The sequence below is a fragment of the Nerophis ophidion genome, linkage group LG29, assembly GCF_033978795.1.
Source record: "Nerophis ophidion isolate RoL-2023_Sa linkage group LG29, RoL_Noph_v1.0, whole genome shotgun sequence".
NCBI classification, from domain to species: Eukaryota; Metazoa; Chordata; class Actinopteri; order Syngnathiformes; family Syngnathidae; genus Nerophis; species Nerophis ophidion.
The window spans coordinates 16,803,768-16,816,666 of record NC_084639.1 but is presented as its reverse complement, the minus strand read 5'-3'; the positions used below and the strand labels follow the sequence as shown (position 1 = coordinate 16,816,666).

At 37.7% G+C, this 12,899-nt stretch overlaps 1 long non-coding RNA gene across 1 annotated transcript; it reads right to left on the bottom strand.

Moving 5' to 3' along the window:
- Positions 1 to 7,182: 7,182 nt before the first annotated feature.
- Positions 7,183 to 11,561, bottom strand: LOC133546051 (uncharacterized). The gene is made up of 3 exons (XR_009804969.1): positions 9,725 to 11,561; positions 7,430 to 7,517; positions 7,183 to 7,332 (listed from the first exon to the last, which is right to left on the bottom strand). It is a non-coding gene; the product is annotated as an uncharacterized LOC133546051 (long non-coding RNA).
- Between the last annotated feature and the right edge of the window lie 1,338 nt (positions 11,562 to 12,899).

Genomic DNA, 12,899 nt, shown 5'->3' with positions numbered 1-12,899 from the left:
AGAGGTTTTGAGACATTTCCCACAACTTTAGCAACAGTATTGTGCGCCTGAAGCAAGTTCGGTTTTTAAATTTTTGCGTAAGGCCCCCCCCTTACGACATTTTTCGTGAAAAAAAGTTTTCCAAAAATATGCAAATTCTGCCCTTTTCGGGTTTTGTCGGCACTTCGGAAGAGGTTTTGACACATTTCCCACAACTTTAGCAACAGTATTGTGCGTCTGAAGCAAGTTCGTTTTTTGAAATTTTTGCGTAAGGCCCCCCCCTTACGACATTTTCGTGAAAAAAGTTTCCAAAAATATGCATTTTCTGCCCTTTTCAGGTTTTGCCGTCACTTCTGAAGAGGTTTTGAGACATTTCCCACAACTTTAGCAACAGTATTGTGCGGCTGAAGCAAGTTCGTTTTTTGAAATTTTTGCGTTTTCGCGAAATAAAGTTTTCCAAAAATATGCATTTTCTAACATTTTAAGGTTTTGTCGGCACTTCTGAAGAGGTTTTGAGACATTTCCTACAACTATAGCACCAGTATTGTGCTTCTGAAGCAATCCTTTTTTTGAATTTTTTTGCGACATTTCGCGAAAAAAACCCTTTCCAAAAATATGCATTTCTGCCCTTTCCGGGTTTTGTCGGCACTTCTGCAGAGGTTTTGAGACATTTCCCACAACTTTAGCAACAGTATTGTGCGCCTGAAGCAAGTTCGGTTTTTTAAATTTTTGCGTAAGCCCCCCCCTTACGACATTTTCGCGAATAAAGTTTTCCAAAAATATGCAAATTCTGCCCTTTTCGGTTTTGCCGTCACTTCTGAAGAGGTTTTCAGACATTTCCTACAACTATATCACCAGTATTGTGCGGCTGAAGCAAGTTCGTTTTTTGAATTTTTGCGAAAGGCCCCCCCCCCCTTCTATGACATTTTCGTGAAATAAAGTTTTCCGAAAATATGCAAATTCTGCCTTTTCGGGTTTTGTCGGCACTTCTGAAGAGGGTTTGAGACATTTCCCACAACTTTAGCAACAGTATTGTGCGCCTGAAGCAAGTTCGTTTTTTAAAATTTTTGCGTAAGCCCCCCCCCCTTACGACATTTTCGCGAAAAAACCGTTTCCCAAAATATGCAAATTCTGCCCTTTTTGGTTTTATGGGCACTTCTGAGGAGAATTTGAGACATTTCCCACATTTTAGCAACAGTATTGTGCGGCTGAAGCAAGTTCGTTTTTTGAAATTTTTGCGTAAGGCCCCCCCCTAACGACATTTTCGTGAAATAAAGTTTTCCAAAAATATGCAAATTCTGCCCTTCTCGGGTTTTGTCGGCACTTCTGAAGAGGTTTTGAGACATTTCCTACAACTATAGCACCAGTATTGTGCTACTGAAGCAAATCCTTTTTTGGATTTTTTTTGCGACATTTTCGCGAAAAAAACTTTTCCAAAAATATGCATTTTCTGCCCTTTTCGGGTTTTGTCGGCACTTCTGAAGAGGTTTTGAGACATTTCCCACAACTTTAGCAACAGTATATGCGCCTGAAGCAAGTTCGTTTTTTGAAATTTTTGCGTAAGGCCCCCCCCTTACGACATTTTCGCGAAAAAGGTTTCCAAAAATATTTAAATTCTGCCCCTTTTTGGGTTTTATGGGCACTTCTGAGGAGATTTTGAGACATTTCCCACAACTTTAGCAACAGTATTGTGCGGCAGAAGCAAATTCGTTTTTTGAAATTTATGCGTAAGGCCCCCCCTTAAGACATTTTCGCGAAATAAAATTTTCTAAAAATATGCAAATTCTGCCCTTTTCGGGTTTTGTCGGCACTTCTGAAGAGGTTTTGAGACATTTCCCAACACTTTAGCAACAGTATTGTGCGCCTGAAGCAAGTTTGTTTTTTTAAATTTTTGCGTAAGCCCCCCCCTTACGACATTTTCGCGAATTTTTTTTTTCCAGAAATATGCAAATTCTGCCCTTTTCGGGTTTTGTCGGCACTTCTGAAGAGGTTTTGAGACATTTCCCACAACGTTAGCAACAGTATTGTGCGCCTGAAGCAAGTTCGTTTTTTGAAATTTTTGCGTAAGGCCCCCCCCTTACGACATTTTCGCGAAATAAAGTTTTCCAAAAATATGCATTTTCTAACATTTTAAGGTTTTGTCGGCACTTCTGAAGAGGTTTTGAGACATTTCCTACAACTATAGCACCAGTATTGTGCTGCTGAAGCAAATCCTTTTTTTGGATTTTTTTGCGACATTTTCGCGAAAAAAACTTTTCCAATAATATGCATTTTCTGCCCTTTCCGGTTTTTGTCGGCACTTCTGAAGAGGTTTTGAGACATTTCCCACAACTTTAGCAACAGTATTGTGCGGCTGAAGCAGGTTCGTTTTTTGAAATTTTTGCGTAAGGCCCCCCCCTTACGACATTTTCGCGAAATAAAGTTTTCTAAAAATATGCAAATTCTGCCCTTTTCGGGTTTTGTCGGCACTTCTGAAGAGGTTTTGAGACATTTCCCACAACTTTAGCAACAGTATTGTGCGCCTGAAGCAAGTTCGTTTTTTTTAATTTTTGCGTAAGCCCCCCCCCTTACGACATTTTCGCGAAATAAAGTTTTCCAAAAAAATGCAAATTCTGCCCTTTTTGGGTTTTGTCGGCACTTCTGAAGAGGTTTTGAGACATTTCCCACAACTTTAGCAACAGTATTGTGCGGCTGAAGCAAGTTCGTTTTTTGAAATTTTTGCGTAAGGCCCCCCCCTTACGACATTTTCGCGAAAAAAAGTTTTCCAAAAATATTTTAATTCTTCCCTTTTTGGGTTTTATGGTCACTTCTGAGGAGATTTTGAGACATTTCCCACAACTTTAGCAACAGTATTGTGCGGCTGAAGCAAGTTCATTTTTTGAAATTTTTGCGTAGGGCCCCCCCCTTACGACATTTTCGCGAATTTTTTTTTTCCAAAAATATGCAAATTCTGCCCTTTTCGGGTTTTGTCGGCACTTCTGAAGAGGTTTTGAGACATTTCCCACAACTTTAGCAACAGTATTGTGCGCCTGAAGCAAGATCGTTTTTTGAAATTTTTGCGTAAGGCCCCCCCCTTACGACATTTTCGCGAAATAAAGTTTTCTAAAAATATGCATTTTCTAACATTTTAAGGTTTTGTCGGCACTTCTGAAGAGGTATTGAGACATTTCCTACAACTATAGCATCAGTATTGTGCTGCTGAAGCAAATCCTTTTTTTGGATTTTTTTGCGACATTTTCGCGAAAAAAACTTTTCCAAATATATGCATTTCCTGCCCTTTCCGGGTTTTGTCGGCACTTCTGAAGAGGTTTTGAGACATTTCCCCCAACTTTAGAAAACAGTATTGTGCGGCTGAAGCAAGTTCGGTTTTTGAAATTTTTGCGTAAGGCCCCCCCCTTACGACATTTTCGTGAAAAAAAGTTTTCCAAAAACATTTAAATTCTGCCCTTTTTGGGTTTTATTGGCACTTCTGAGAAGATTTTGAGACATTTCCCACAACTTTAGCAACAGCATTGTGCGGCTGAATCAAGTTCGTTTTTGAAATTTTTGCGTAAGGCCCCCCCCCCCTTACGACATTTTCGCGAAATAAAGTTTTCTAAAAATATGCAAATTCTGCCCTTTTCGGGTTTTGTCGGCACTTCTGAAGAGGTTTTGAGACATTTCCACAACTTTAGCAACAGTATTGTGCGGCTGAAGCAAGTTCGTTTTTTGAAATTTTTGCGTAAGGCCCCCCCCTTACGACATTTTCGCGAAAAAAAGTTTTCCGAAAAATATGCATTTTCTGCCATTTTCAGGTTTTGTTGGAATTTCTCAAATAAGTTTTGAGACATTTCCTACAAATATAGCAACTGCAGCACCTGTATATCTGCTGAAGTAAATACATTTTTTGGAATTTTTGCATAAGGGTCCCCCCTTACGAAATTTTAGCGAAAAAAAGTTTTTCAAAAATATGCATTTTCTGCCATTTTCGGGTTCTGTCGGGACTCCTGATGACGTTTTGAGACTTCTCCTACAATTACAGCATCAGTATTGTGTTTTGAAGCAAATCCGTTTTTTCAATTTGTTAAACTATTTTTTAGCTAATTTTTTCACCCCAAAAATATGCATTTCCTGCAATATTCGGGTTCTGTCGGACTCCTGACGACATTTTGAGAAATATCCTACAGCTGCAGCACCTGTATTGTGCTGCTGAAGTAAATACATTTTTGGGAATTTTTGCATACGACATTTTGGAGGAATAAAGTTTTCCAAAAATATGCATTTTCTGCCATTTTCGGGTTTTGACGGCACTCCCTGATGAGATTTTGAGACATTTCCTACAACTATAGCACCAGTATTGTGCTGCTGAAGCAAGTTTGTTTTTTTGGATTTTTTTCCGACATTTTCGCGAAAAAAGTTTTCAGAAAATATCTATTTTCTGCCATTTTCAGGTTTTGTTGGCACTCCTGAAGAAGTTTTGAGACATTTCCTACAACTATATCACCAGTATTGTAAGGCGGAAGCAAGTTTGTTTTTTGAATTTTTGCGTAACATTTTCGAGAAATAAAGTTTCCAAAAATATGCATTTTCTGCCATTTTCGGGTTTTGTCGGCACTCCTCAAGAGGTTTTGAGACATTTCCTACAACTATATCACCAGTATTGTGCGGCTGAAGGAAGTTCGTTTTTTGGAATTTTTTCGTAAGGCCCCCCCCTTACGACATTTTCGCGATTTTTTTTTTCCAAAAATATGCAAATTCTGCCCTTTTCGGGTTTTGTCGGCACTTCTGAAGAGGTTTGAGACATTTCCCACAACTTTAGCAACAGTATTGTGCGCCTGAAGCAAGTTCGTTTTTTTTTATTTTTGCGTAAGCCCCCCCCTCCTTACGACATTTTCGCGAAATAAAGTTTTCCAAAAATATGCAAATTCTGCCCTTTTCGGGTTTTGTCGGCACTTCTGAAGAGGTTTTGAGACATTTCCCACAAGTTTAGCAACAGTATTGTGCGCCTGAAGCAAGTTCGTTTTTTGAAATTTTTGCGTAAGGCCCCCCCCTTATGACATTTTCGCGAAATATAGTTTTCCAAAAATATGCTTTTTCTAACATTTTAAGGTTTTGTCGGCCCTTCTGAAGAGGTTTTGAGACATTTCCTACAACTATAGCACCAGTATTGTGCTGCTGAAGCAAATCCTTTTTTTGGATTTTTTTGCGACATTTTCGCGAAAAAAACTTTTCCAAAAATATGCATTTTCTGCCCTTTCGGGTTTTGTCGGCACTTCTGAAGAGGTTTTGAGACATTTCCCACAACTTTAGCAACAGTATTGTGCGCCTGAAGCAAGTTCGTTTTTTTAAATTTTTGCATAAGCCTCCCCCCCTTACGACATTTTCGCGAAATAAAGTTTTCCAAAAATATGCAAATTCTGCCCTTTTCGGGTTTTGTCGGCACTTCTGAAGAGGTTTTGAGACATTTCCCACAACTTTAGCAACAGTATTGTGCGGCTGAAGCAGGTTCGTTTTTTGACATTTTTGCGTAAGGCCCCCCCCTTACGACATTTTCGCGAAAAAAAGTTTTCCAAAAATATTTAAATTCTGCCCTTTTTGGGTTTTATGGGCACTTCTGAGGAGATTTTGAGACATTTCCCACAACTTTAGCAACAGTATTGTGCGGCTGAAGCAAGTTCGTTTTTTGAAATTTTGCGTAAGGCCCCCCCCTTACGACATTTTCGCGAATTTTTTTTTTCCAAAAATATGCAATTCTGCCCTTTTCGGGTTTTGTCGGCACTTCTGAAGAAGTTTTGAGACATTTCCCACAACTTTAGCAACAGTATTATGCGCCTGAAGCAGGTTCGTTTTTTTGACATTTTTGCGTAAGGCCCCCCCCTTACGACATTTTCGCGAAATAAAGTTTTCTAAAAATATGTAAATTCTGCCCTTTTCGGGTTTTGTCGGCACTTCTGAAGAGGTTTTGAGACATTTCCCACAACTTTAGCAACAGTATTGTGCGGCTGAAGCAGGTTCGTTTTTTGACATTTTTGCGTAAGGCCCCCCCCTTACGACATTTTCGCGAAAAAAAGTTTTCCAAAAATATTTAAATTCTGCCCTTTTTGGTTTTATGGGCACTTCTGAGGAGATTTTGAGACATTTCCCACAACTTTAGCAACAGTATTGTGCGGCTGAAGCAAGTTCGTTTTTTGAAATTTTTGCGTAAGGCCCCCCCCCTTACGACATTTTCGCGAATTTTTTTTTCCAAAAATATGCAAATTCTGCCCTTTTCGGGTTTTGTCGGCACTTCTGAAGAGGTTTTGAGACATCTCCTACAACTATAGCACTAGTATTGTGCTGCTGAAGCAAATCCGTTTTTTGGAATTTTGCGACATTTTCGCGAAAAAAGTTTCCAAAAATATGCATTTTCTGCCATTTTCAGGTTTTGTCGGCACTCCTGGTGAGATTTTGATACATTTCCTACAACTATATCACCAGTATTATGCGGCTGAAGCAAGTTTGTTTTTTGGAATTTTAGCGTAAGGCCCCCCTGCCTTACGACATTTCGAGAGAAAAAGTTTTCCAAAAATATGCATTTTCTGCCATTTTCGGGTTTTGTCGGCACTTCTGAAGAGGTTTTGAGACATTTCCTACAACTATATCACCAGTATTGTGCGGCTGAAGCAAGTTCGTTTTTTGGAATTTTTGTGTAAGGCCCCCCCCTTACGACATTTTCGTGAAATAAAGTTTCCCAAAAATATGTATTTTCTGACATTTTCAGGTTTTGTCGGCACTTCTGAAGAGGTTTTGAGACATCTCCTACAACTATAGCACTAGTATTGTGCTGCTGAAGCAAATCCGTTTTTTTGGAATTTTTGCGACATTTTCGCGAAAAAAAGTTTTCCAAAAATATGCATTTTCTGCCATTTTCGGGTTTCGGCGGCACTCCCGAAGAGGTTTTGAGACATTTCCTACAACTATATCACCAGTATTGTGCGGCTGAAGCAAGTTTGTTTTTGGGAATTTTTGCATAAGGCCCCTTGCCCTCCCTTACGGACATTTTCAAGAAAAAAAGTTTTCCAAAAATATGCATTTTCTGCCATTTTCGGCACTCCTGAAGAGGTTTTGAGACATTTCCTACACATTTAGCAACAGTATTGTGCGGCTGAAGTAAGTTAGTTTTTTGGAATCTTTGCATAGAACACCCTTCTTAAACATTTTCGTTAAATAAAGTTGCTTACCTTCTGGTACCTGCTGATCTGTATTTGGGATCTGAGCAAGTCCTGAAAATGTGTGCAGATCCGCCTTTGTAGTCCGTGCCGACACCGTAGTCAATAAGCTCTTCTTTGTCTCCACCTTCTTGTTCTTGAAATCCATCCTCCACTGTTGCCATTTCTAACATAAAGAAGTGTAAAGTTATGACTCATATCTGTCCGTAAACTGGCCTTGAAAGCACTAAAAAATACCGGTGTTGTGAGTTGACATTATTCACCCAAGGAACTTTAGTTATTAGAGTTCTGGTTGGATGGTTTTTCACGGGACACATTTCTGGTGTTGTTTCTGGATGAGGAGATGCTGCTCTGTTATTGATGGAAGTAAAGTCTGAATGTCATTAAAACAGTTAGCGCCATCTCTTGACACTTCACAACAAAGATGAGGGGGATAAGACGCAGGTAAATAAGACCGCCCACAAAAGGGCGACTGTCAGAAAGGAGTCGTAATATTTTATGACTCCTTTAATGCGCGTTAAAAGGAGTCATAACGCGCATAACTCCTCTATGAGCCATAACTCCTTTATGAGTCATAACTCCTTTATGAAGTATGACTCATAAAGGAGTTATGACTTATAAACTCCTTTAAGTCATAACTCATAAAGGAGTTATTAAAAAAAAAAATGGACAAAAAAATAGATTGAAAAAAAAAACCATTTTTTAAAATTGATTTTTTTAATCTATTTTTAAAAAATTATTTTTTTGAATTGATTTTTGTAAAAATCTATTTTTTTAAATAAATCCAAAATTTAATCTATTTCAAAATTAAATAGATTTTCATTTTAAATGTTTAATCTAATTAAAAAATAAAATCTATTTATTTTTAAATGGATGAAATTTTTGATCTTTTTAAAACAATACATCAAACATTTTTGATCAATTTTTTTTAATCTTTTAAAAAGATCTAAAAAAAAATGTTTTTAAAAAATGTAAAGATCTTTTAAACAGATCTTTAAAAAAATATCTTTTAAAAAATTGATATTTTTGAAATATTTATTTTTGATCTTTAAAAATAGATCAAAATGGATCAAAATAGATAAAAAAATGTATCTATTTTTTTATCTATTTTTCAAAAGATCGAAAATAGATCAAAAATTGTCTATTTTGATCTTTTAAAAAAAATAGATCAAACACTTTTGATCTATTTTTTTATCTTTTAAAAAGATGTGGAAATTATTTTTGAATTTTTTTTTAAGATCTTTTAAAAATATATTTAGAAAATAGATCTTTTAAAAAATGGATATTTTTAAAATATCAATTTTTGATCTTTTAAAAAATAGATCAAAAATGGATCAAAAATAGATAAAAAATTGATCTATTTTTATCTATTTTTTAAAAGATCATAAAAAGTCTATTTTTGATATTTAAAAAAAATAGATCAAACATTTTTTATCTATTTTTAAAAATCTTTCAAAAAGATCCCCCCAAAAATTATTAAATTCTTTTTTTAAATATCTTTCAAAAAAGATATTTTAAAAATAGAGATTTTGAAAACATCTATTTTTGATCTTTTAAAAAATAGATCATAAATGGACCGACAATAGATACAAATTTGATCTATTCTTTTATCTATTTTTTAAAAGATCAAAAATAGATGAAAAATTGTCTATTTTGGATCTTTTCTTTCATATATGATACGATGCGTCTCACATATGAAAAAAAAGATCCAAAATAGAACATTCTCCGGCAGTGCTCCTTATAATCGGTGTGCCCTATGGTCCGGAAATAATGTTAATAGTTGTGAGGATGTTTACTCATTTACGTATCTAGGCCAGAGGGGTCCAACTCTTTTTAGATGGGGGGCCACATGGAGAAAAATGTGCTCCAAGTGGGCCGGACTGTTGAAATCCCGGCACGATAACTTAAATATAAAGACGACTTCGGATTGTTTCCTTTGTTTCAAAATAGAACAAGCACATTCTGAAAAATGTACAAATCATGTTGCTTTTTTAACACTTACATGTTGCAGTTAATAGTATTCTACCTTTCTTTGTGGTTATTTATACTTTCTGAATAAATGACGTGATAATGTTCATCAATCAACTCATTGGTGAGTTTTGAAGCATTTTAAGGGGGTCGAAATACAGCTCAAGAGGACAAAATGACATTTTTTTTTAGGAAACTTTTGTTTTGAAGGGGTTTTTTCGCCAACTTCCTGTTGATTTTAAGTGAAGGATGTTAGAGTATGAAATGTAGGTCTAAGTCAGACCTACATAGAGGTTTTTGTTTCATGTCTCTACGACATTCTTAACGGAAGTTACAAGCAGTTTTATCAGTGTTTTTTACTAGGGGCGCTAGAGCGCTGTTTTGAGTTTGGGTTTTTTGATTAAATCGCAATTTTTGCCAGTCCTGATGTGTGTGTTAAATTTGGTGAGTTTTGAAGCATGTTAAGGGGGTCAAATTACAGCTCAAGAGGCGGCGGTGTAATAATAATAATAATAAAACCTAAGAAATACAATTGGGTCCCTAATAAATGCATGGAAGTGAATAAAAATCAGGTTGGAATAAAAGAATACTTCTCTGATTTGAGTTCATGTGTCCTGCATGAACTGCCGGCCAGTCTCGGGCGTAGGCGACCCGCGTCTTTAGCACCGCCCTTGTGGCTCCTGGACCTCCCTCAGAGATGTGTGCGAATGGAAAAAGATCAATAAAAACATTGTTTTAATATATTTTCTGTAACAGAACAAACATGACAAAAAACATTCCTAATTGTTAAAAATCCCACTGTTTATGTTAAACATGCTTCACTGATGAGATTATTCAGCCAGCGCTGTTTTGTCCTACTAATTTCAGCGCTCCTTGAACACACCGTCGTTTGTACAACTTTCTCCGATGTTGTATGCCACTCCTTCTTTGCCTCATTTTGTCCACCAAACTTTTTATGCTGTGCGTGAATGCACAAAAAGCGAGCTTTGTTGTTGTTATTGACTTGTTGGAGTGCTGATCGGGCATATTTGGTCAGAGCATGACTGTCATATATGGGACAGACTTACTAAGAAAGATGTCATGTGTGGGACAGACTTACTAAGAAAGATGTCATGTGTGGGACAGACTTACTAAGAAAGATGTCATGTGTGGGACAGACTTACTAAGAAAGATGTCATGCGTGAGACGGACTTACTAAGAAAGATGTCATGTGTGGGACAGACTCACTAAGAAATATGTCACGTGTGGGACAGACTTACTAAGAAAGATGTCATGTGTGGGACAGACTTACTAAGAAAGATGTCATGTGTGGGACAGACTTACTAAGAAAGATGTCATGTGTGGGACAGACCTACTAAGAAAGATGTCATGTGTGGGACAGACCTACTAAGAAAGATGTCATGTGTGAGACGGACTTACTAAGAAAGATGTCATGTGTGGGACAGACTTACTAAGAAAGATGTCATGTGTGGGACAGACTTACTAAGAAAGATGTCATGTGTGGGACAGACTTACTAAGAAAGATGTCATGTGTGGGACAGACTTACTAAGAAAGATGTCATGTGTGGGACAGACTTACTAAGAAAGATGTCATGTGTGGGACGGACTCACTAAGAAAGATGTCATGTGTGGGACAGACTTACTAAGAAAGATGTCATGTGTGGGACAGACTCACTAAGAAAGATGTCATGTGTGGGACGGACTCACTAAGAAAGATGTCATGTGTGGGACAAACTCACTAAGAAAGATGTCATGTGTGGGACGGACTTACTAAGAAAGATGTCATGTGTGGGACAGACTTACTAAGAAAGATGTCATGTGTGGGACAGACATACTAAGAAAGATGTCATGTGTGGGACAGACTCACTAAGAAAGATGTCATGTGTGGGACAGACTTACTAAGAAAGATGTCATGTGTGGGACAGACTCACTAAGAAAGATGTCATGTGTGGGACAGACTTACTAAGAAAGATGTCATGTGTGGGACAGACATACTAAGAAAGATGTCATGTGTGGGACAGACTCACTAAGAAAGATGTCATGTGTGGGACAGACTTACTAAGAAAGATGTCATGTGTGGGACAGACATACTAAGAAAGATGTCATGTGTGGGACAGACTTACTAAGAAAGATGTCATGTGTGGGACAGACTTACTAAGAAAGATGTCATGTGTGGGACAGACTTACTAAGAAAGATGTCATGTGTGGGACAGACTTACTAAGAAAGATGTCATGTGTGGGACAGACTTACTAAGAAAGATGTCATGTGTGGGACAGACTTACTAAGAAAGATGTCATGTGTGGGACAGACTTACTAAGAAAGATGTCATGTGTGGGACAGACATACTAAGAAAGATGTCATGTGTGGGACAGACTTACTAAGAAAGATGTCATGTGTGGGACAGACTTACTAAGAAAGATGTCATGTGTGGGACGGACTCACTAAGAAAGATGTCATGTGTGGGACAGACTTACTAAGAAAGATGTCATGTGTGGGACAGACTCTACTAAGAAAGATGTCATGTGTGGGACAGACTCACTAAGAAAGATGTCATGTGTGGACAGACTCTACTAAGAAAGATGTCATGTGTGGGACAGACTTACTAAGAAAGATGTCATGTGTGGGACAGACTTACTAAGAAAGATGTCATGTGTGGGACAGACATACTAAGAAAGATGTCATGTGTGGGACAGACTCACTAAGAAAGATGTCATGTGTGGGACAGACTTACTAAGAAAATGTCATGTGTGGAGACAGACTCACTAGAAAGATGTCATGTTGTGGGACAGACTTACTAGAAAGATGTCATGTGTGGGACAGACATACTAAGAAAGATGTCATGTGTGGGACAGACTCACTAAGAAAGATGTCATGTGTGGGACAGACTTACTAAGAAAGATGTCATGTGTGGGACAGACATACTAAGAAAGATGTCATGTGTGGGACAGACTTACTAAGAAAGATGTCATGTGTGGGACAGACTTACTAAGAAAGATGTCATGTGTGGGACAGACTTACTAAGAAAGATGTCATGTGTGGGACAGACTTACTAAGAAAGATGTCATGTGTGGGACAGACTTACTAAGAAAGATGTCATGTGTGGGACAGACTTACTAAGAAAGATGTCATGTGTGGGACAGACATACTAAGAAAGATGTCATGTGTGGGACAGACTTACTAAGAAAGATGTCATGTGTGGGACAGACTTACTAAGAAAGATGTCATGTGTGGGACAGACATACTAAGAAAGATGTCATGTGTGGGACAGACTCACTAAGAAAGATGTCATGTGTGGGACAGACTTACTAAGAAAGATGTCATGTGTGGGACAGACTCACTAAGAAAGATGTCATGTGTGGGACAGACTTACTAAGAAAGATGTCATGTGTGGGACAGACATACTAAGAAAGATGTCATGTGTGGGACAGACTCACTAAGAAAGATGTCATGTGTGGGACAGACTTACTAAGAAAGATGTCATGTGTGGGACAGACATACTAAGAAAGATGTCATGTGTGGGACAGACTTACTAAGAAAGATGTCATGTGTGGGACAGACTTACTAAGAAAGATGTCATGTGTGGGACAGACTTACTAAGAAAGATGTCATGTGTGGGACAGACTTACTAAGAAAGATGTCATGTGTGGGACAGACTTACTAAGAAAGATGTCATGTGTGGGACAGACTTACTAAGAAAGATGTCATGTGTGGGACAGACATACTAAGAAAGATGTCATGTGTGGGACAGACTTACTAAGAAAGAT